At 42.1% G+C, this 25,805-nt stretch overlaps 1 protein-coding gene and 1 non-coding gene across 2 annotated transcripts in view; one reads left to right on the plus strand and one right to left on the minus strand.

The window, feature by feature from the left end:
• Positions 1-25,805, minus strand: part of ANKRD55 (ankyrin repeat domain 55) — a 431,120-nt gene that overhangs the window by 294,598 nt on the left and 110,717 nt on the right. Inside the window, exon 2 of the mRNA XM_029218818.1 lies at positions 1,874-1,969. The gene's annotated coding sequence lies outside the window, so the exon portion shown is untranslated. The remainder of the gene's footprint in view (positions 1-1,873; positions 1,970-25,805) is intronic.
• On the plus strand, positions 13,910-14,011 carry LOC114893469. Its single transcript, XR_003792897.1, has one exon. It is a non-coding gene; the product is annotated as a U6 spliceosomal RNA (small nuclear RNA).

A 25,805-nucleotide genomic window follows, 5' to 3' on the forward strand; every position in this document is an offset into this window, starting at 1 on the left:
TGTGTGTGTGTGTGTGTGTGTGTGTGTGTGTGTGTGTGTGTCTAGAGGGCATTGTAACTCTAAAATGGTTGATAATTACTCTTCTAGATAAACAACAATGGTGAATGAAGAATTGCATCACCCTGACTTGTCCCACTATGAAGGTAGAAGGGGCATCATGAAGGGAGGAAAAGTCAAGAATCAGCGGAGTGAATTCAAGTTCTGATCACAAAGCAATAGCTTTCATACCTTCTCTTCCTCCAGGCCACTGCTCCAAGGAGCACACAGTGGGGCACAATGTACCCTTTAATAAATGTACCCTTTAATAATCATATGGTTATAATTATTATTAATTTAGTACAAATTTGTTACACAAAATTTAACTACTATAAAAATTCATAATGTGGAAAATGACAATCTCCAACATGCAGATGGTACACATCGCTCTGAGTTCTTTCCTCTGAATGTATGAATGAACTCCCTCCCTCTCTCTCTCTCTCTCTCTCCCCGCCAGCCTTTTAAAAACTGGAATGGAGAATGGGTCTGCAGGACAGCCTCGTATCTACTCGTTTTTTTGGCCTGTTTCAGTTTGATGAAAGGCATATTTGCTGAGCGTTCCTAGATGTAAGTCCTGTTTCTTGCAAGCCTTGGGTCGGGCATAAAACTCTCACTAAACATATCTGAGGTGAGGTTATGTTTTTGATTAAAGCACAGATTAGTAAACTTTTTCTGTTAAGAGCCAGATAGTAAATATTTTAGGTTTTGCAGGCCATGAGGTCTCCGTTGTTACTACTTAACTCTGCAGGTGTATTGTAAAAGCAGTTACAAACAATACATACATGAATGAGCATGGCTGCGGTATTACTATTCTATTGTTGCACAACAAATGACCAAAAACTTAGTGGCTTAACACACTCACATATCATTTCTACTTCTACAGGTTAGAAGTCTGAGTGGGCTTAGCTGAGTTCTCCATTTAGGGTCTCACAGGCCAACAGGAAAGTGTTGGCTAGCTGGGCTCTTATCTGCAGGCTCTGGGGAAGAATTCACTTCCAAGCTCATTCAGGGCGTTGGAAGAATCCAGTTCCTTGTGGTTAGAAGACTGAAGTCCCGGTTTCCTTGCCGCATGTTGGCTGGCGCCATGCTCAGCTCTTAGAGCCCTCTCTCAGGCCCATCCTGTTCTGCAGCTTCGTTTCCCCTGGTGCTGCTTGCTATGCGCCCCTAGCATGACAGGGAGGTTATCCTTTCACCAAAACAGTGTCCCACCAGCTCTTCCACAAAACTGTGTCCCAGTTGTCCTCACCTGTCCCATCTACAGCTGTGGGACATGGGGATTTTTGTGGCATTTGGTGCTCACTGGGCTTTCTCTTCTTTTCACCGTTAACTCACTTATTAGATCTGCTTGCTATGATTCTGATGCTGTCCCCTGTGTCGCCACTCTTATCCAACTCACTCTTTTTGTGCCCCAGAGCCATTGCGCATGAAGACTGTGGGACTAACACACCTGGGTAGGTTCAGAAGGCCCTGCAGAAGTGACACCATGAAGTCACCTGCAGAGAGCTGCCTCCCCGCTAAGAGTTTCAGGAATTAACTTTGCTGTCTGCTCTGCTCAGGTGGGGCCTCTGCTCCCACCCCCTAACCAGGGCACCATCAGTGAAGATGAGGAAGGAGCCTCTGTCCCTCTTCCTCCCCACATGCTTCACGACTGCTTCTTGAGGAAAGCTACTGCAGCCTCCTGGCTGCCAGCTCTGCAGGCGCCATTCTGAGGCCCCTTGCTGGACTCACTGCCCTCAATCCTCTTTCTCTTTCCATCTGCCTAGGGCAACCATGTCCACGCAATGAAGGCAAAGCCTGTGTTGTTGAAGCCACGGCTGTCTTCACACACAACACTTACCTTTCTCATCGTGATCCTGGACCAAAGGCCCCGAATATGTGGCTCCTACCTTGGCAGGGGGACTCCTGTCTCAGCTCAGTCACCTCAAGTTTGATCCTACAGGAAAGATACAGGTGTTTCCTGTTATCTTTGCCTAAAATTGTTTTGAACCTTAAAAATGTTTTCTTTTCCTATTTTATAAACAAAAATGTTATGCTCGACCACCCAAGAAGATCTTGACGTGACCCACCTAGGAAGATGAGACTGCACCCCCAGCAGGTGCCCACTTTGAAGACTCATGCTGCAGATTTCCTCCAGCAAAGAGAACTTGTCAAACTTTACTTTCTTTGCTTATATTATGAGAACAGTAGTCTTTTATTGGTTCCCAAATTATGGAATTCTGTTATAATATGACATATTTTTTTTAAAGTATACATAGAAATGCTGATACACATCCCTAGGAACTTTCTTTCCCCCGTTAGAAAAGCAATGCTATAAAACATAAGGGGAACAAAAGAGAAGGGGTGGAGGCCACGCAAAGAACAACTCTGTGGGGACTTCCCTGGTGGTGCAGTGGATAAGACTCTGTGCTCCCAATGCAGGGAGCCCAGGTTGGATCTCTGGTCGGGGAACTAGATTCCACATGCATGCCACAACCAAGAGTTCACATGCCACAATTAAGGAGCCTGTGAGCCGCAACTAAGGACCCCGCCTGCCGCAACTAAGGAGACCACGCGCCGCAACTAAGGAGCCTGCCTGCTGCTACTAAGGAGCCAGCGAGCCGCAACTAAGACCCAGCATAAACAAATACAAAATAAATAAATAAAAAGAACAACTCTGTGGGACCCAGAGAGAAACGGAGAAGAGTCCCACTATGAAGCTGCCTTTTCAGATGCTTTCCAAGCTGAACAGTGTTCTCAGAAATGGGTATGTGTTCTGTCTTAACATGTACACGTGCCCATTATATTTGAAACCGCACACCTCTGTGTATTATGCCGTATATTTCCCAAATGAAAAAATGTTCACCTCAACACCAGAAAAGCCCTGCTTTATAAATTTCTTGTTTCTCATGCAAGGGGTTCAATATGACTCTCTCCTGCGCCAGCTGGTCAGTTTTGTCATTTGCCATTAGTGGATCCTTGAGAAGCAATGTGAAGACCTCCAGTCCACAGAGCCAATTGCAAGCATGTGTATAAATTCAGATATCCCCAGCCAGGGGCAGGGGAGGGCTGAGCGTGTGCATTTTAGGTGTAGGAATGGGGCTGGTGGAATTCTGCTAGAGAAACAGAGATCAGAGCTAGCAGCACTCTCCTTTGAACTTGACCATTTAAAAATTTTGCCCCTCCCTAAGCAGTAATGAGGGCTGATGAGACGTATCATAATCCCAGAGTGTTAACAGACATGAGACTTCGATCACTCCAGCCCGGCAGAGGCAAGGAAAAAAATATCAACATGAGAACCCAACAGACATATGATAACAGGGATCATTTCCCAGGCCAGTCAACTCTGCATGGTCTTGTCTGCCTTGGTCCCGCAAAACACTACTGTCCAGCTTAACACAGCTGGACTGGCCTTTCAGAGGCACAGACAAACACAGGCTAAGGCTGTGCCCACCAGGACTGACCTGAAAGAAAGGGAGGGGAAAAGATGGTGTTAATGGCTCCCTTTCATGTCCACAGAATTCTGTGAAAAAGGAGCGGGGGGGCTTAGTCATTGTTTAACACCCCTGAACAACACTATGTATCCAGGATGTTTTGGGCTCTGCTTAGTATTTGATTTGAGTTTCAACTATTTTAGCAGTAGACAAAGTAAATGCTGAGCGAATCACATGCATTAAAATCCTGAAAGCCTTTCCAAACCTAAAGATAGCTAATAACTTTTTAGTCTACATTTTATATGAGGAAAAACAAATGTTTCAATAAAGTGTCCAAAATTCCTAGAAGAATCAGAAGTAAGATGTTCCCACCAGCGACTTCAGTGTTGCTGGCCCAATTGAGCAGTTTGGGCCTTGGGAGCAGTCCCACTGACAGGACAGAGGGCTCTTTGGGAAGACAGGCCATTTGAAAGGCCAGTGTTATTTATAACATTATCTCCAAGTGGTCCAGTTCCTACAATTCCCAAGTTGCTTAGATTTTTAGAGTGGAAATTTAAATCATAGACCATTTGAGGTTGATATGGTCTAAGCTGGGGACAATTTTGAGAATTCAAATGACAAAAAGAAGTCAAAATAGTCTCTCTTGGGACTGCTGAGGAGACTCATCCTTGCTTGTGATGCCTTAGTTAATCACCATCTGCAGTCTGCTTTATAATTCACAAAGCCCTTTTCTCAGACTTGCAGAGAGGCCTCATGCTTTGCACCAGGGAGGAGCTGCTGAAAACATCCTCCAGGGGGACGGAACCAAATGGAAGTTAATTTACTGTTAGAGCATATCTATCTACCTGTCTGTCCATCTGTCTATGTATGTATGTATGTATGTATGTATGTATGTATCTATCTATCTATCTACCTACGTATCTGGCACAGGTTAGGTATTGGAGTTCCAATTCTACCTGTCTCCCATAAGCATTTCCCCACATCAGAAGCTGTGTCTGATCTACCCTTGGCCATCTCCCTGCCTCCTTCTCTCTTCCTTCCTCTCTCCCTCCCTCCTTCCCTTCCTTCCTTCCTTCTCTTTCCCTCCTCCCGCTCTCTCTCTCCCTTTCTTCCTTCTATCCTTCTGTCCATCCATCATTCCTTCATTATTTCCTCCATTCATTCAACAGTTGTTTAGTAGGCCTTTACTCTGTGCCAGCCATGGGGTTAGGTGTTGATCAGAGGTCAAAACACACTTCCTCAGATGGCAGCGGAGAAAAAAGTAGGACCTGAGCCCTCCCTCACCACAGAGCTCTATGGAAGCTCATAAATTCCAGCCCATGAGAGCCCATATATACAAAGGAAAAAACCCTTACCATCTCTACTTCCACCAACGATGAATGTAAGACTCTGGGGAAAGATGATCTTCCCAAGGTCATAAAACTACAAGTATGTTTGGTGGAGGGTTCTCTTGGGCCTTTAGACACACTGGCCATAATTCTTCTGGGTATGTTTTCGGTTTAGCTGAGGAAAAAGGGAGAGATGGAGGGATGGTCCTGTATTACCAGGCCTATTCAATGAACCACGGCTGAAGGAACGGCTTTGAATCATAGACAATGCCTGGCTCAAAGCAGGCATTCAATGATTTTAGAATAAGTGATCCAGAGGATCATTAAGAAAAGGTGTTCATTCTTGCCCTGGTTCATTGACTTGTATGCATAAAATACATTAAAACAGGATAAGAAATACTTACCTAAAGGAAAAATGACTGATATAGCAAGAAAATCATAGGAATATAGGTATGTTATTCATTTGGAAGGCCAATGGCTGGCACAATATATGCTTATAAAACTGATTTACAAATTAATTCTCTAGGAAGAATAATACAGTGGTTATTCTAGCAATGTTGATAGCTACAGATGTAAGAATGCAATAATAAAGAAAGTAGGACAAAGAGAGCTAACCCAGAGCCTCTCAAACACTTGCATATATTGAAATTACCTAGAGGGTTTGTTAACATATGTGTCCGTAGGCTCACCCCCAGAGTTTCTGATTCAATAGGTCTAGGATGGGGCCTGAGAATTTGCATTTCTAATAGGATCCTTGGGGAAGCTGGGCTGCTCCTCCATCTGGGAGCACAGTGAGAACCCCTGAGTTAGAAATCAGCTTGGGGAAGAGTGTAAAAGGGCATGGCAGAGCAAGAAGTACATGACTGAATGTAGTGGGCATCTGGTGTCAGGGACTTTGAAAAAGAATTTGGACGAGGTAGTTGAGAGCTCTGAGTGCCAAACTTAAAAAAGAAAAGACACTTTCTAAAGCAACAGAAAGACATTAAATGTTTTTGCTGAGAAGCATGATGGATCTCACAACCTGTGTTTCAGAAAGATAACTCTAGTGACAAGGTAAGGGTTCTAGGTCTTTTTGAAAGCAGAAGAAATTGGGTAGAATCTGTGACTATTCTGTGTAATTTCATGATATGGCAAACTAAATGAGATAGAGAAATTAAGTGACATGATACAAAATAAACTGATATTATCTTTAAAAATACTCTAGATTCAGCTTCCGGGAAGATGGCAGAAGAGTAAGACACGGAGATCACTTTCCTCCCCACAGATACACCAGAAATACATCTACACGTGGAACAACTCCTACAGAACACCTACTGAATGCTGGCAGAAGACCTCAGACCTCCCAAAGGGCAAGAAATCCCCCCACATACCTGGGTAGGGCAAAAGAAAAAAGAAAAAACAGAGACAAAAGGATAGGGATGGGACCTGCACCAGTGGGAGGGATCTGTGAAGGAGGAAAGGTTTCCACACACTAGGAAGTCCCTTTGCAGGCGGAGATTATGGGTGGCGGAGGGGGAAGCTTCGGAGCCGCAGGGAAGACCACAGCAACAGGGGTGCGGAGGTCAAACCGCAGAGATTCCCGCACAGAGGATCGGTGCCGAACGGCACTCACCAGCCCGAGACGCTTGTCTGCTCACCCGCCGGGGCAGGCGGAGCTGCGAGCTGAGGCTTGGGCTTCAGGTCAGAGCGCAGGGAGAGGACTGGCGTTGGCGGCGTGAACACAGCCTGCAGGGGGTTATTGCGCCACGGCTAGCTGGGAGGGAGTCTGGGGAAAAGTCTGGACCTGCCAAAGAGGCAAGAGACTTTTTCTTCCCTCTTTGTTTCCTGGTGCGCGAGGAGAGATGATTAGGAACGCTGCTTAAAGGAGCTCCAGAAAGGGGCGCGAGCTGCGACTAAAAGCGCGGACCCCAGAGACGGGAATGAGACGCTAAGGCTGCTGCTGCTGCCACCAAGAAGCCTGTGTGCGAGCACAGGTCACTATCCACACACCCCCCCTTCCGGGGAGCCTGTGCAGCCCGCCACTGCCAGAGTCCCGGGATCCAGGGACAACTCCCCCGGGAGAACGCACGGCGCGCCTCAGGCTGGTGCAACGTCACGCTGGCATCCGCCGCCGCAGGCTCGCCCCGCACTCCACGCCCCTCCCTCCCCCCCGGCCTGAGTGAGCCAGAGCCCCTGAATCAGCGGCTCCTTTAACCCTATCCTGTCTGAGCGAAGAACAGACACCCTCCGGCGACCTACACGCAGAGGCAGGGCCAAATCCAAAGCTGAGCCCCTGGGAGCTGTGAGAACAAAGAAGAGAAAGGGAAATCTCTCCCAGCAGCCTCGGAAGCAGCGGATTAAAGCTCCACAATCAACTTGATGTACCCTGCATCTGTGGAATACCTGAATAGACAACGAAAAATCCCAAATTAAGGATGTGGACTTTGAGAGCTATGATTTTTTTCCCCTTTTCCGCTTTTTGTGAGTGTGTATGTGTATGCTTCTGTGTGAGATTTTGTCTGTATAGCTTTGCTTCCACGATTTGTCCTAGGGTTCTATCCGTTCCTTTTTTTTTGTTTTTTCTCTTAATAATTATTTTTTTATTTTAATAACTTTATTATATTTTATCTTACTTTATTTTACCTTATCTTCTTTCTTTTTTTTCTTCCTTCCTTCCTCCCTCCATCCCTCCCTCCCTCTCTTTCATTCTTTCTTTCCTTCTTTTTTCTTTCTTTCTACTTCTACTACTTCTTTCTTTCTACTTTTTCTCCCTTTTATTCTGAGCCGTGTGGATGAAAGGCTCTTGGTGCTGCAGCCAGGAGTCAGTGCTGTGCCTCTGAGGTGGGAGAGCCACCTTCAGGACACTGGTCCACAAGAGACCTCCCAGCTCCACATAATATCAAACGGCAAAAATATCCCAGAGATCTCCATCTCAACACCAGCACCCAGCTTCACTCAACGATCAGCAAGCTACAGTGCTGGACATCCTATGCCAAACAACTAGCAAGACAGGAACACAACCCCACCCATTAGCAGAGAGGCTGCCTAAAATCAAAAGTCCACAGACACCCCAAAACACACCACCAGACATGGACCTGCCCACCAGAAAGACAAGATCCAGCCTCATCCACCAGAACACAGGCACTAGTCCCCTCCACCAGGAAGCCTACACAACCCACTGAACCAACCTTAGCCACTGGGGACAGACACCAAAAGCAACAGGAACTACGAACTGGCAGCCTGCGAAAAGGAGACCCCAAACACAGTAAGACAAGCAAAATGAGAAGACAGAAAAACACACAGCAGATGAAGGAGCAAGACAAAAACCCACCAGACCTAACAAATGAAGAGGAAATAGGCAGTCTACCTGAAAAAGAATTTAGAATAATGATAGTAAAGATGATCCAAAATCTTGGAAATAGAATAGACAAAATGCAAGAAACATTTAACAAGGACCTAGAAAAACTAAAGATGAAACAAACAACGATGAACACAATAAATGAAATTAAAAATACTCTAGATGGGATCAATAGCAGAATAGCTGAGGCAGAAGAACAGATAAGTGACCTGGTAGTTAAAATAGTGGAAATAACTACTGCAGAGCAGAATAAAGAAAAAAGAATGAAAAGAACTGAGGACAGTCTCAGAGACCTCTGGGACAACATTAAATGCACCAACATTCGAATTATAGGGGTTCCAGAAGAAGAAGAGAAAAAGAAAGGGACTGAGAAAATATTTGAAGAGATTATAGTTAAAAACTTCCCTAATATGGGAAAGGAAATAGTCAATCAAGTCCAGGAAGCACAGAGAGTCCCATACAGGATAAATCCAACGAGAAATACACCAAGACACATATTAACCAAACTGTCAAAAATTAAATACAAAGAAAACATATTAAAAGCAGCAAGGGAAAAACAACAAATAACACACAAGAGAATCCCCGAAAGGTTAACAGCTGATCTTTCAAAAGAAACTCTGCAAGCCAGAAGGGAGTGGCAGGACATATTTAAAGTGATGAAGGAGAAAAACCTGCAACCAAGATTACTCTACCCAGCAAGGATCTCATTCAGATTTGATGGAGAAATTAAAACCTTTACAGACAATCAAAAGCTGAGAGAGTTCAGCACCACCAAACCAGCTTTACAACAAATGCTAAAGGAACTTCTCTAGGCAAGAAACACAAGAGAAGGAGAAGACCTACAATAACAAACCCAAAACAATTAAGAAAATGGGAATAGGAAAATACATATCGATAATTACCTTAAATGTAAATGGATTAAATGCTCCCACCAAAAGACACAGACTGGCTGAATGGATACAAACACAAGACCCATATATATGCTGTCTAGAAGAGACCCACTTCAGACCTAGGGACACATACAGACTGAAAGTAAGGGGATGGAAAAAGATATTCCATGCAAATGGAAACCAAAAGAAAGCTGGAGTAGCAATTCTCATATCAGACAAAATAGACTTTAAAATAAAGACTATTAGAAGAGACAAAGAAGGACACTACATAATGATCAAGGGATCGATCCAAGAAGAAGATATAACAATTGTAAATATTTATGCACCCAACATAGGAGCACCTCAATACATAAGGCAAATACTAACAGCCATAAAAGGGGAAATCGACAGTAACACATTCATAGTAGGGGACTTTAACACCCCACTTTCACCAATGGACAGACCATCCAAAATGAAAATAAATAAGGAAACACAAGCTTTAAATGATACATTAAACAAGATGGACTTAATTGATATTTATAGGACATTCCATCCAAAAACAACAGAATACACATTTTTCTCATGTGCTCATGGAACATTCTCCAGGATAGATCATATCTTGGGTTACAAATCAAGCCTTGGTAAATTTAAGAAAATTGAAATTGTATCAACTATCTTTTCTGACCACAACGCTATGAGACTAGATATCAATTACAGGAAAAGATCTGTAAAAAATACAAACACATGGAGGCTAAACAATACACTACTTAATAACGAAGTGATCACTGAAGAATTCAAAGAGGAAATAAAAGAATACCTAGAAACAAATGACAATGGAGACACGACAACCCAAAATCTATGGGATGCAGCAAAAGCAGTTCTAAGAGGGAAGTTTATAGCAATACAATCCTACCTTAAGAAACAGAAAACATCTCGAATAAACAACCTAACCTTGCACCTAAAGCAATTAGAGAAAGAACAAAAAAAACCCAAAGTTAGCAGAAGGAAAGAAATCATAAAAATCAGATCAGAAGTAAATGAAAAAGAAATGAAGGAAACAATACCAAAGATCAATAAAACTAAAAGCTGGTTCTTTGAGAAGATAAACAGAATTGATAAAGCATTAGCCAGACTCATCAAGAAAAAAAGGGAGAAGACTCAAATCAATAGAATTAGAAATGAAAAAGGAGAAGTAACAACTGACACTGCAGAAATACAAAAGATCATGAGAGATTACTACAAGCAACTCTATGCGAATAAAATGGACAACCTGGAAGAAATGGACAAATTCTTAGAAATGCACAACCTGCCAAGACCGAATCAGGAAGAAATAAAAATATGAACAGACCAATCACAAGCACTGAAATTGAAACTGTGATTAAAAATCTTCCAACAAACAAAAGCCCAGGACCAGATGGCTTCACAGGCGAATTCTATCAAACATTTAGAGAACAGCTAACACCTATCCTTCTCAAACTCTTCGAAAATATAGCAAAGGGAGGAACACTCCCAAATTCCTTCTACGAGGCCACCATCACCTTGATACCAAAACCAGACAAGGATGTCACAAAGAAACAAAACTACAGGCCAATATCACTGATGAACATAGATGCAAAAATCCTCACCAAAATACTAGCAAACAGAATCCAACAGCACATTAAAAGGATCATACACCATGATCAAGTGGGGTTTATTCCAGGAATGCAAGGATTCTTCAATATACACAAATCTATCAATGTGATAAACCATATTAACAAATTGAAGGAGAAAAACCATATGATCATCTCAACAGATGCAGAGAAAGCTTTTGACAAAATTCAACACCCATTTATGATAAAAACTCTGCAGAAAGTAGGCATAGAGGGAACCTTCCTCAACATAATAAAGGCCATATATGACAAGCCCACAGCCAACATCCTCCTCAACAGTGAAAAACTGAAACCATTTCCACTAAGATCAGGAACAAGACAAGGTGGCCCACTCTCACCACTCTTATTCAACATAGTTTTGGAAGTTTTAACCACAGCAATCAGAGAAGAAAAGGAAATAAAAGGAATCCAAATCGGAAAAGAAGAAGTAAAGCTGTCACTGTTTGCAGATGACATGGTACTATACATAGAGAATCCTAAAGATGCTACCAGAAAACTACTAGAGCTAATCAATGAATTTGGTAAAGTAGCAGGATACAAAATTAATGCACAGAAATCTCTGGCATTCCTATATACTAATGATGAAAAATCTGAAAGTGAAATCAAGAAAACACTCCCATTTACCACTGAAACAAAAAGAATACAATATCTAGGAATAAACCTACCTAAGGAGACAAAAGACCTGTATGCAGAAAATTATAAGACACTGATGAAAGAAATTAAAGATGATACAAATAGATGGAGAGATATACCATGTTCTTGGATTGGAAGAATCAACATTGTGAAAATGACTCTACTACCCAAAGCAATATATAGATTCAATGCAATCCCTATCAAACTACCACTGGCATTTGTAACAGAACTAGAACAAAAAATTTCACAATTTGTATGGAAACACAAAAGACCCCGAATAGCCAAAGCAATCTTGAGAACAAAAAACGGAGCTGGAGCAATCAGGGTTCCTGACTTCAGACTATACTACAAAGCTACAGTAATCCAGACAGTATGGTACTGGCACAAAAACAGAAAGATAGATCAATGGAACAGGGTAGAAGGCCCAGAGATAAACCCGCGCCCATATGGTCACCTTATCTTTGATAAAGGAGGCAGGAATGTACAGTGGAGAAAGGACAGCCTCTTCAATAAGTGGTGCTGGGAAAACTGGACAGGTACATGTAAAAGTATGAGATTAGATCACTCCCTAACACCATACACAAAAATAAGCTCAAAATGGATTAAAGACCTAAATGTAAGGCCAGAAACTATCAAACTCTTAGAGGAAAACATAGGCAGAACACTGTATGTCATAAATCACAGCAAGATCCTTTTTGACCCACCTCCTAGAGAAATGGAAATAAAAACAAAAATAAACAAATGGGACCTAATGAAACTTAAAAGCTTTTGCACAGCAAAGGAAACCATAAGCAAGACCAAAAGACAACCCTCAGAATGGGGGAATATATTTGCAAATGAAGCAACTGACAAAGGATTAACCTCCAAAATTTACAAGCAGCTCATGCAGCTCAATATCAAAAAAACAAACAACCCAATCCAAAAATGGGCAGAAAACCTAAACAGACATTTTTCCAAAGAAGATATACAGACTGCCAACAAACACATGAAAGAATGCTCAACATCATTAATCATTAGAGAAATGCAAATCAAAACTACAATGAGATATCATCTCTCACCAGTCAGAATGGCCATCATCAAAAAATCTACAAACAATAAATGCTGGAGGGGGTGTGGAGAAAAGGGAACCCTCTTGCACTGTTGGTGGGAATGTAAATTGATACAGCCACTGTGGAGAACAGTATGGAGGTGCCTTAAGAAACTGCAAATAGAACTACCATATGACCCAGCAATCCCACTACTGGGCATATACCCTGAGAAAACCATATTTCAAAAACAGTCATGTACCAAAATGTTCATTGCAGCTCTATTTACAATAGCCCGGAGATGAAAACAACCTAAGTGCCCATCATCGGATGAATGGATAAAGAAGATGTGGCACATTCATATAATGGAATATTACTCAGCCATAAAAAGAAACGAAATTGAGCTATTTGTAATGAGGTGGATAGACCTAGAGTCTGTAATACAGAGCGAAGTAAGTCAGAAAGAGAAAGAGAAATACCGTATGCTAACACATATATATGGAATTTAAGGGAAAAAAATGTCATGAAGAACCTAGGGGTAAGACAGGAATAAAGATGCAGACCTACTAGAGAACGGACTTGACGATATGGGGAGAGGGAAGGGTAAGTTAAGCTGTGACAAAGCGAGAGAGAGGCATGGACATATATACACTACCAAACGTAAGGCAGATAGCTTGTGGGAAGCAGCCGCATAGCACAGGGAGATCAGCTCGGTGCTTTGTGATTGCCTGGAAGGGTGGGATAGGGAGGGTGGGAGGGAGGGAGACGCAAGAGGGAAGAGATATGGGAACATATGTATAGGTATAACTGATTCACTTTGTTATAAAGGAGAAACTAACACGCCATTGTAAAGCAATTATACTCCAATAAAGATGTAAAAAAAAAATAGTATTATCATCTAACAATATAATGCTATTGATTTATTATTTTAATTTAAGGAACATATATACTTTTCATAAACATTTTGGAAAATACAAAAAAGGAGAGAAAGAAAGGCAATAACCTAAATTCCCACCACCTCCAGAAAACCACTAGTAACTTTTTTAGTGTATTGTCTCCATTTTTTTTATGCACAAGAGTATTTCACTCTCTGTGTTGTGACCATCCTATAGATAAAATTTTTCCTATTACTTTATGAAAATTATTTTCTTAAGTCATTGTGAGCTCTTGCTAAACACAATAGTTGCATACAAGTGTGATATAGCAGATACTGATGTTTGCCTATCTAACAGTCATATTCCAGGTTTTTCCATGCCTGCTGAATTTCAATGTTTTTAGGCCGACACCTCCCTTATTTGACTTAAGTAAATCTTAATTAATATAAAAAAATCCTGGTAGTTCCCTCTTGCTGGTAGTTGATTTAATGGCTGTCTATTACTTTAAAAAAAAGTCAAAAGTTTTTTACTTTGACAATCAAAGTTCTCCATGACAGTAGCAGGTTGAATAATGGTCCCCAAAGTTATAAGATCCTAATACCCAGACCTGTAAATGTTACATTATTTGGAAGATGGCTCTTTCCACGTGTGATTAAGTTAAGCATCTTAAGATAAGTGAAGTACACTGAATTATCTGGGTGAGCCCTAAATGCCATCACAAGTGTCCTTATAAGAGAGAGGCATTGCTTGCTTCCACAGCACATGTACTAAAATGGGAACAATAAAGAGAGATTAGCATGGCCCCTGCAGAAGAGTGACATGCAAATTTGTGAAGCATTCCATATTTTAAACAAAAGAGAGAGAGAGAAAGAGAGAGGCAAAGGGAGATTTCACACAGACACACAGAGGAGAAGGTGATATAAAAATGGAACAAAGAGAGATTTGAGCATTCCGTGGCCACAAGCCAAGGAATGCTAGCAGCCATCAGAAGGTGGAAGAGGCAAGGAATGAATTTTCCCCTAGAACCTCCAGAGGGAGCACGGCTCTATTGACGCCTTGATTTTGACCCAGTGATACTGCTTTTGGACTTCTGGCCTCCAGAACTACTGTGACAGAATAATTTTCCACTGTTTTATGTCACCATGTTTGGTGTCATAGAAGCTGTAGGCAAATACTGTTCAAACCCTTCTTGAAATGTTCTGTCCAACTCTGGTCGATAAGACATGGTCTATGGAATGGTAGGGTCTTCTTGGAAAGACTATCTTGCTCTTAAAAAGAAATACATGTGGGAAGAGTCTTATTTCTTCTGCCAGATGTTGTTGCACCTACATGTAACATTAGAACTGTGGAAGCCATGTCAGCCTGAGGACAAGCCAATGAGCCAAGGATGGGAGAGCAGAAAGATGAAAGACGGAACAAACTTGGGCCTTGGATGACATCATCAAACTGCTTTAATTAACTAGCCCTGGGACTTCCCTATAATGAGACTTCTTACATGAGATAATCTTCTTATGTGAATTAACATGATTCTTAAGCTGTCTTTAGTTGGGTTTTCCCTTACTTTCAGCTGAAAGCAACATACCAAATGCATGCATCAAATGGATTATACCATAATTCAGAAATTGGCAAACTGTCCCCCGCAAATAGCTGCCTGGTTTTGTAAATAAAGTTTTATTGGATCACAGCCTCACCCACAGACCATTATCTGTGCTTTTTAGCATCACAACAGCAAAGTTAAGTGGTTGTGATAGAGACCAAATGGCTCACAAACCTAAAATTAGGCTATCTGATCCTGAAAGAAAAGGCTCACAAGCTTTTGCCATCCTTGAACACAGCCATTTTTTTTTATTGTTGGATATTGTTTTTCTAGTTTCTCCAAAAGTTGTCTTCTTTACACAAGTTTTTAAACCTGTCATTTGGCCATATTCCTACATATAAGACAGAGTGCTATCCATTGAGAAAGCGTCCAATAAGAACATAAATAAGCATGCATGGAAACAGTTTACAATCATCTCCTAGATCATCTGGGATCTTATCTGAGTCTGCCAAAGATTGTAGTCAATGCGTGAGATTGCGTTTTCCACTTATAAATAAGTACAGGTGATTATAACAACTTAATTTAAAACTGCAGCCTAGTCTAGAAGAAGAACAAGAAAACAAGCTTTTCTTTCCCTATTTTAAGTTTAAATCAGCCAAACCAAACTTCCTCCCGGGCTGAAAGATGTTGGTGGAACTTACATCACAGTGAATGTTATTACAGCTGAGAGAGAAAGGGCCCTGAACGGTTTCCAGTAGGCAAGCTTGAAGCACCCATACTTCACAGTTGAAACCTGTGCTGGGGAGATAACTACTATTCAGTGTAAAAGGCAGGACTCAAAGTGTGTCATGTAAATGGAACCAATTGTATATTTATTGATGTCTGACTCCATGCCAATTTTCTTTCTCTCAAAGAAAAAAAAGGTCAATTCTTCTTAGAAAGTTACCCCAAGCTGAGCTGTGCTCTGAAGGCACCTTCCTTTAAGGGATCTGGGTGGCAGGCAGTCCTACAGTTAGAACTGTGGCCGCACAAAAGCAGGCTTTGGGAGGGAGTCACTGGCCAAATAACCCTTTGAACTTTGTAGGAAAGTCAAGGTGCAGCTGCCCCAGCCAAACATTTCTACTTGCTTTCCTAGAAGCTGTTCAGGAGTCTCTTTTGGTGCAGAAACAACAAGATGGTTGCATCTCCTAAATTTTTGCAGGCACTTCCAGGTCGCCCAGGGACAAAACCCAGATAAACTGATGAGGTTCATAGGGGATCTGAATCGTCCTTGAGGATGAGCCGCACCTTGTCCTTTTTTCAGGAAGAGTCATCTAGGACGATCCTGGCAGCCTGGAGAGAGTCCAGAGTTAACAGCCCTGAAGGTAACACTCCATAAGTGCTTAGGATCTGGTGATGCTCTTCTCACACACACACATACACAGTCAAAAGCAGCAAAAACATCACCACCAAATCCTCAGAAAAACAGCTAGATAACCACTGACAGCAATGTGTCAGACTCAGAATATGAAAAATAGAGACAGATTTTCAACTCCATGAGTACTCAACAAGAATCAATAAAAGTGCTTTGGGAAAGCTCCTGTCTGGAACTTCCAGCCTATTCCGCAGTTACTTTCTTTCCAAAACATCTGATACAGGAGCCTTCTATTTCCTTTCCCAAAGAATGCTGGATGTATGTTAGGTTTTCCATATCAACTCTGCAAAACAATGACTACCGCCCCCCCCCCTTTTCTTAACTGAGATAGACGTTAAAATCTGTAAGTGAGGAAGCACTCATTTTATTGCAGGTTTTCAACCCTTGTAATATTAAAGTAAAAATGATAACTCATAAATAACTGAAGTAAAGAAAACTTTCGATTTAAGATGTTAGGAAAAGAGCAGTTAAAACTAACACCTTTCCTTTAATAACACCTTTCCAGTTAACACCTTTCCTTTAATAACTTGGAAGTGTTTTGTACACGTTATCTGCTCTCTCACTTTAATTCTGATATACAGCCCTATAAAATGAGCTATCCAATAGCTACTGAGGCTCAGAGTGACTAAATGACTCATTAAGTTTGCATTGTTTTCTTGTTAACCATGATCATTATTAAAGTAGTCTATGCTTCTAAATATTTTAAAACACAGAAATTTAGAAAATTATTCATTAGTTTATAACTTGAAAAAACAACCTCAACCAAATAAAGGAGTCTGATTTGGCAAGGAGGCACAGATTTTACTGTAAAACAGATGTACAAAAGTAGCTGGAGCTTCAGAAAAGTTACTTGGCCCTCTGAGCCTCATTTTCTCATCTGTAAAATGGGCATAACAATATCTAACAAGCAGGATTGTTATAAGAATTAGAAATAAAATATGCAAAGGTTCTGGAAAATGGTAAAATCACAATAAATGGTAGTTATTCACATTTTCTTCCAGGAAGGCATTTAGATACCAGTTGTTTGCATTTTATATGTAATTTAAAATATTTATTATATACAATGTTCTATCACAATCACAAACATTTTGACATATACTCTTTATACACGAACTCTTTACAGATACTACTGCCTAATAATAAGTGTATATAGGGGCTTCCCTGGTGGCGCAGTGGTTGAGAGTCTGCCTGCCGATGCAGGGGACATGGGTTCGTGCCCCGGTCTGGGAAGATCCCACATGCCGCGAAGCGGCTGGGCCCATGAGCCATGGCCGCTGAGCCTGCACGTCCGGAGCCTGTGCTCCGCAACGGGAGAGGCCACAACAGTGAGAGGCCCGCATACCGCAAAAAAAAAAAAAAAAAGTGTATATACCATCTTCCACATAAACAGTCCCTATTGTTGGGCATATAGGTAGTTTTCCATCTTCACTCTTAAAAATAACACTGTGATGAAAACCTTCACGCAAAACTTCATCCACATTGAATGCTCAGGATCAGTCTCCAGAAGTAAAATTACTGGGTTAAAGGTCCATGGTCCTTGTGTTCTAATTGCTTTCTAAAAGGATTATACCAATTCTGACAAGCAAAGCCGTTGAGAAGACAGTCTTCTTACCTCACTATCACTAGTCTCTGTCTCCATCACTCTGGAAATCTGTGACCACAAAGAGAACATCTCTCAGGTTTTGATTTATATTTCCTTGGTTGTGAAGTGAGGCTGAATTTGTCTAAATATTTGTTAAGTTTGTTTGCAAATTAATTGTTCTTTTCTTTTCCCATCTTTGAAGACTTAATGTTTTTCCTATGGATTTGTATGAGTTCATTATTTATGTGAAAAATGTTAACCTTGCTGAGTGACCTGCCACCTAAATCAAACGGGCTGGGACAAACAAGACAGCACTGACTGCGAGGGAAGGACACTGAAGAACCTCCTGGGTTCTCAGAAAAACTGGTCACATGATCTCAACTCCCTGAAAGTGTACAGCTCTGAGAAAGCAAGAAAAGAAAAGAGGAAGAGAATCAGGTCACTAACATTTGTTGAACATTAAACACAACTATTCAACATTTTACACCAAATATTTATTGAGCAACTATTCTATATCAGGCTTTGTTCTAGATGGGATATTACAATGGAGAAAAGAGACAGGGTCTCCACTCTCAAAGAGCTTATTTATTGAATGCTTCCTGAATGTCAGGTGCATTTCCAGAGGCCTCCTCGTCTGCTACCTCAAGAACTCTATGTGGTAATTATTATTGTTTCTATGTTTTTCAAATATGAAAACTGAGTCTCGGATAAGCTGGTTTAGTTGGTCAGCAGCAGACAGCAAGCAGTTCAGTGCTGGGGTCAGGACTTGAAACCAGGCACCCAGGCTCCAAAGCCCACATGTTCTTACTATCCTAATAGATAAGGTAAAACTTCAAATACAGGCAGTCTTTGTGCTGTAGTGCAGTACTGTAAAACTAACCATGCAGGCTGAAACTGTACAAAGTGATCTTAATGATCACTGGGAAAAATTACAATTGTTCGGTGACCTTTAGAAATTTTTGTCAAAATAGTAAAAACTCTCTGTCAGTTATAAATGTATAATGAAAAAAATAATAAAGCAAATATTTATTTAGCACACTGTAGTTTAACATATTATTTAGTATTAAAGTGTTTTATTTCTTTGTAAAAACGTTATCTAGAGTGATTAGGACTGTGCTTGCCTTCTTGTCATATAACTTACAATAGAGAGTAAGTATTTTTTCTATGCCTTGGTAAATTGTCAGTCTCTTCTCTAAATTTGGATGTTTCCACCATTTTATCCTTTGCACTTTTAATACCATGAAGTACCTGAGAGTCCCTTTAATGTGTGTATGTGGTAGGGGGTGCTGGTGTTATTTCCTCTGAGACATCATCTTTTTGTCATTTTCCACATTTACAGAAATAAATTCCTAAATTCCTTTGGTGGCTTACCTTGAGTCTCTAGAATGGCTCCAGTGTCAACATGCCCATGCTCAGCTATATTTTCTAAACTCAATTTACATCCAATTTGAATTTTACTTCCTGAATTATCACTTTTTGTTTCTTTCTTCGCTTTCATTTTTGTTGACAATTCATTCCATTGATTATCCATTTGTGTAAAATGTCACATAGGTTATCACTGCAAGACTAGGAGGCAACCCAACTGCACACTTTGCTGTTTGTGTGTAAACTGAATAACAGACGCACAGAGACCAATCACCAACAGACTTTGAAAGAAGTGGCGATGGTTGTGATGTTGAGGCACATATTTCAGAAGTGATGAGCTTCCTAAATATGTGCACTGATGAGCTAGTAGCGTTTGTACTTCATGCAAGTACTCACGGTTCATATACCAGGGTGACTGAAATCTAAACCATGTTGCTGGAGGGGACTGGTTTTATTTAACTAAACTAACTAAACTGTGGTGACTGAAATTCACGCATATTGGAATCCTACAAAATGAGGACTACCTGTATTATCTTTGGGTTTCTTGGCACTGGGTCTTGCACACCTGTAACAGTGAAATGATAGCACATTTTAAAGAAGGCAGCATTGATTTTATTTTGCCAGGTTGTTTTTTTCCGTTGTGTAAAATAGTAGGGTGTGGCCACAGAGAGCACTATTGTTTAATCATTTCGTTAACAATCCAGCCCACATAAATTTCTCCTCACCCCTATGGACCTGCTCTTTTAGGATAATTCCATCTAGCTCACAATACAGTAGTGAAGATATTTCCTGTCTTCATGAAAAACACTTCCATCCTCTCCCTGCCCTGGGGAGGAAATGGAAAGAGTGCTTATCCATCACAACAGGATGTAGAGCTGTGTACCTGAGTCCTCCCCCATGTCTCAGATTTAATGCAGTCATAGCCCAGGCACAAATCTAAGTAATATGCCATATGTGCAGTCCCCAAGAGAAATCAAAAGAAACCTGCAGGAAGTTAGGCAGGAGAGCAAGCCCCAAAGACATTGAATATTCCTTGCCAAAATATTCCATTTCCTTTGTGGCCTGGTTTTCATGGGACTCAGTATGTACATCAGTGCAGGGGGTGGGTTTGAGGAGTATGGAATCTGCATTTGTCTCACCCTGGTGCGGATGTTACTGTTAAAGTGAGAAAAGGCACACCAGAAGGTAGAGGTGCATGAAAAGGGAAGAGCTAGGGCTGCCGGGATCAGAGTGCATCCTAAGATCATCACGGTTGGACAAAAGTGTATAGTAAGGGGAGCGTGTCTTAGCTGGCATATCCCAGAGGCTGACCCTGAATGTGAGTAGTTAATTTGGGTGGTAATGCCAGGAAGACCAGGAGGATGGGGAAATGAACCGTGGAAAGCAAGGAAGCAATACAGAATATGCCAATAAGCAGGTTTCTAGTGTAGGCAACCAGGGCTCAGTCACCCTGGGGACCTCTGTGGAATGATATAGAACACATCTCAGAATTGTCTCACTCAAGAGACAAGGAAGCTGTTGAAGGGAGCTCAGCCTCCTGGTTGAGAATGACTTGATTGATATCTTTTAAATTCTCAGCACTTAGGATCTGCCCTGCATGTAGCAGAACACACCCTCACAGGCCAGAGGGAGCCTGGAGGCAGAGTCACAAATTCTTGCAGTAAATACCCTACTGAAGTTTACAAAACAGTGAGTATCAATGGATAAAGGTAGGGCATCAACAGTATCCACTCTTGGGCTCTAACTACGGTCTAGGCACTGTTCTAAGCACTTTGCATGTATTAAATCATTAATATATGCAAACCTACAACAAACCTCAAGGTAGGTACTATCATCATCTTTTTATAAATTAGGCACAGAGGAGTTAAGGAACTTGCCCAAGCTCACAGGCTAGGAAGTGGCAGAGGAAAAATGATAAGCAATGTGATAAGGCTCCATGTAATCTCTGTACCATATTGCCAACACTCTCTGCAATGCATGCTTGATTGTCTCTATTTCCTTTGTTTTTCCACAAACTTTCTTAGATTTTTAAGGCTTAACGTATAGCTGTGGAACAGCTTCATTTTTAAACAGGATAAATGAAGAACATTTAGGGGAGCAAGGCACTTTATGAGCAGGGTCCCCAACAGAACAAGGTACCAGCTGACTCTGGACAGGATACCTGAGCCTATACATAAGAAAGAAATACTCTTTTCTTATTTAAGCCACTGTGTTTGGGAATCTTGTCATTAGAATGACCCAATCTGTATCCTAACTAATACACAGGATAACGCTGGGAGTTTTAGTTACGGCTCCCAGACACCAAACACAAAAGAAGATATGTCGACCCAGCCCTGCCTGAGACCTTACACAGGAGGTGCTGAGTTAGCATCCGTGTACCTGCATTCCTGCCCCAGTTGGGTTGGTCATGGATGTTTCTTCTCCTGCTTTGACTAAAAGAGGACTCAGCCTCTTCTAGAATTTCCTTTCCTTGTGCAGGGAGCTGGTACAAGAGACAACATGATTAAGTCCTCTTCGGCTCCCCCACAAGTTACTGCTTGATTTCGAGGCTGCCTCACCAAACCAGTCCTGAGGTTTCTGTGCCCAGAGCCGTCAGCAAACTTCCCACTCCCTGTTTGTGTTGGCTTGTATCACCATGCCACGCTGGAGGTGTCAGCTAAAGCTGTTTACTGGCTTCATTTAGAAACACCTTGAGGTGTTCTTAAAATTCTGCTTTGAGCAGCAACATGGACAGGGTTGGCAATGAGGCAAGAAAGTAATGGATATAAGCAGAACAGAACAAAATTGTAATGAAGTCACACAGAAAAACACGAAGGAACTTTTGAAAAAGTGGTATGTTATTTAAATCCAATATTACACAAACACACACATACACACATATGTATGTGTATACATATATGCACACATATAAATGTATATGTACACCTATGTGTCATTTCAGGAGATCTTATCATTTTTATGAAGCTCATCCACAGGCCATGTCCTAGGCTAAGTGCAACTCTACAGCCTATTCTTCTAGGCTAAAACAACAACTGAAAAATAATAGACAAAATATTAGTTTAATATGCTTCAAAAATAATAGCATCTAAAATCATATTCTTATTGCAAAAGCCACACATGAGCTTCCCTGCTGACTTCTGTAGGGTCACTGAACATATGACAGTGAGATGTGGGCAGAACCAGACCATACAAAGCAAAGGGCTCAAAATCAGCTCACATAGAATCAGCAAATACTCAAGTTTAAAAAGCACTTGTCCAGGGACTTCCCTGGTGGCGCAGTGGTTAAGAATCCGCCTGCCAAAGTAGGGGACACTGGTTTGAGCCCTGGTCCGGGCACATGGCACGGAGCAACCAAGCCCGTGCGCCACAACTACTGAGCCTGCGCTCTAGAGCCCGCAAGCCACAACTACTGAGCCTGCGTGCCACAACTACTGAAGCCCACGCACCTAGAGCCTGTGCTCCACAACAAGAGAAGCCACCACAATGAGAAGCCCACACAGTGCAACAAAGAGTAGCGCCCACTCGCCGCAACTAGAGAAAGTCTGTGCACAGCAACAAAGACCCAACGCAGCCAAAAATAAATAAATTAAAATAAAATAAAAAGCACTTGTCCAATCTCCAGGAAACAAAGAGTCAAAGAGGAGATCACAGAGCTAGTCAGTGGGAGAATCAGGGCCCATTTCTCCTGTCTTTTACGCTCAACAGCACTCAGTGGTCTCCCTCCCTCAGTATTCTTACCTTATGATGGTACACTGCAACCCTGCGTTAGAGGGAGACTCCTGAGACCGCTACTCCCTCACTGTGCACCACCCCCTTATTTCCTAGAGTCATGCCACCCTGCCACCTGCCTTACCCAACTCTGACCCACAGGGCCTGGCCACCTGCCTGCCCCAATGTGGGCAGGGATTCATCAGAAGGGAGCGGTTAAGAGGGAAGTCAGGAGAAGAGGGGGCATGCCCCTCTCCGCAAGTGGGGAAGCTGAAGCAGCAACGACAGGAGAATGCAGCACTGCCTGCCTTCCACAGCCCAGGACAACATCCAGGCATCCGCATCTCTGCCTCCCGTGGGCCAACACACAGCCTCTCTGTCTTGGCTTGAAACTATCAGCACTAGAACCCACTGTCTACGTCTTCTTTCTCCCAAGAGTTAAATGAATTCAGGAAGTGTTCCTTGAAGTCACTTGAACGGGGGGCTTGTGACCCAAGCAGAAGAGTGCTGTGTGGGTTTTGCTCTTCCTCTGGAGTGACTCTATAGGAAAGCAGCTTGCTGGAACCAAGACCCTAACACTCTCCAGTCCCTAGATAGGCACAAATTCTCTTATCAGAGTGACCCAGAAAAAGCCAATATTGATGGGGCATGAGTTCCTTCTACCTGGAAAAGAAGGGTCTTACTCCTGATGAGCTGGGAGGGGACAGGGCAGGATTGTAAGCAGTCCTCGGTTTGTGTTCAAATCAATAAAGCCATCTATTCCCAACCCTCACCCTAGCAGCATTTCTTAATGTGACATGTGATCATTGCTTAAACAGATTATTAATTCCAAAAAACATTTAGGAGCTTGTGATCATGATTACCATTAGGTGTTAGTTCTAGCTGATAACTTTAAAATGCAACCACACTGAAGTAAACACCGCAAAAGACAAGAAATGGAGGAAATTAACATGTGGTACGTTAGTATTGGTCTTTGTCTAGTTTTGGTTAATCTATATATGTTCTCAAAGCACTTTTCAGGGGGAACCAAAGACATGTGAAATGTCTAATGTACCACAGCCCTAAATTCTCTGATCCTTGGCTATGGGTCAGTAGGTTGATATTACTCAACCCAGGCATACCTAAAAAATGTAGCTAAAGGATTGATAAACATGGAGATCTAAAATGGATATTACATCTGTACAAGTCTGAATTTCATTAAATGACTATAAAAGGGGGAAGAGTAAAGAAATAAATAAAGTATATTGGGTAGTTATTATGTGTTAGGCAGTGTCCTGGGTGCTTATTTAAGCATCATAACAATTCCACGCACTTGGTACTATTACTAATCCCATTTTACAAGTGGGGAAACTGATGTCCAGCATGGTTTGGTGATAGGCTCAAGGCCACCGAGCTACTTAAGTGGCAGAGTCAGGAATTAAGCCAAGAAAGTGTGACTCTAGATTCATATGCTCTTAACCAGTATGTCATATTGCCTCTCAATGTCTAGAATACAAGTGTCATTCCTAAAATAAAATACAACATTTTCGAGATGTGTTCATTCATTTAATATATATTTACTTCACACTGGGAGCTGAGGATACAGGGAGTTGAAAATGACTAGGTTCCTGCCCTCTGGAGTCTACAAACTAATTGTATGGATGAGTTGCATAGAGCAAAAAATAACCATAGAAATAAATAAAAATAATGTAAGCTGTGATAAGTGCCATGAGAGAAATGAAGATCCTAAGATATTAAATAAGGGAGAGGACTCTCTTCACCTAGGTTCTCCAAGGAAAGTTTGGCAAAATATTGCATGTAGGTAGTTTATTTGGGGAAGCAACCCTAGGTAAGAGGAGTGAGGACTGGGGAAAGGAAAAGTAAGAAAGAGGAAAAGCTGAAACTAGGGTAGAGTCTCAAGTTGGTCACTGCTGTGGTCCATGGTAGTGATCCTGTCGGGGCACTGAGGAACCATATAGCATGCACCTCAAAACTGTCCATCCGAGGGACTAAAGAGAGGAGCATTGGCCTACCAGCTCCCAGGGGTCATGTGTCATCAATTCCCTCCCATTCCCAGGCTGTACATGTGAAGTTCCCACTGCAGCATTGGAGAAACCCTCAAGCAGTGACCAAAGGAAGCCAGGAACAGCCGAGATAAGGTCCTGACAGGTGACACCTGGACAAGGCTCTTGCTGTCACAATGACTGAAGTTAGGAGTTGAGCTGAGAGGGTTTGAGGAAGGGGCAAGAGATGACCCTCTTAGGTGGTTGGTCAGAGAAGGCTTCTCTGTGGAGGTGGTTTCTAGGCTTAGACCTAGGGAAAAAAGAACTAGGACAGCAAAAACTGGGAGGAGAGCATTTTCAGGCACAGGAAACAGCATGTTGGAAGGCCCTGCGAAAGAGCTTGCATTGTTGAGGAACTGAAAAATCAGGGTAGCTATGGTGAGTAAGTGGGGGGAAGGCAGTCCGAGATGTTAGAGTGAGAAGGGCAGAGCCCAGATCATGCAGAGCCTTGAAGGGCATGATAAAGATTTATTTTAAGTGAGTGTGAACTCATTGAAGGGTCCTACAAATGTACCCTACTAACCTCTAAGAACTATGTATGAAGTTGAGTGGTCATTCTACACTGGGAAGCACCATCTGGTTGAGAGTACCATTGACCAAAGTATACCATGGACTGTACTGGGGCCAAGAGTGAGGGCTTCCCTCCAAGTCAGGGCAGGGCAGACGGCTTGTCCTGGGCTGCAGAGCTGGGGTCAACAGGCAGGAATCCAGTCTCCAACAAACTGTCCATGAGAACAACTTAGAGCAAAGGCTGGGATGGGACCAGAGGCAGGACTGGATAGATACTGCTTGGAGAACTCCTGAGAGTGAGGGGACCTTAACTTCCTTTGTCTGGTGTCAGCATTAATTTTTTTTTTTTTTTTTTTTTTGCGGTACGCGGGCCTCTCACTGTTGTGGCCTCTCCCGTTGCGGAGCACAGGCTCCGGATGCGCAGGCTCAGCAGCCATGGCTCACGGGCCCAGCCGCTCCGCGGCCTGTGGGATCTTCCCAGACCG

The sequence above is a fragment of the Monodon monoceros genome, unplaced genomic scaffold, assembly GCF_005190385.1.
Source record: "Monodon monoceros isolate NGI ecotype Baffin Bay Population unplaced genomic scaffold, NGI_Narwhal_1 Super_Scaffold_12, whole genome shotgun sequence".
In the NCBI taxonomy this organism is placed as follows: Eukaryota; Metazoa; Chordata; class Mammalia; order Artiodactyla; family Monodontidae; genus Monodon; species Monodon monoceros.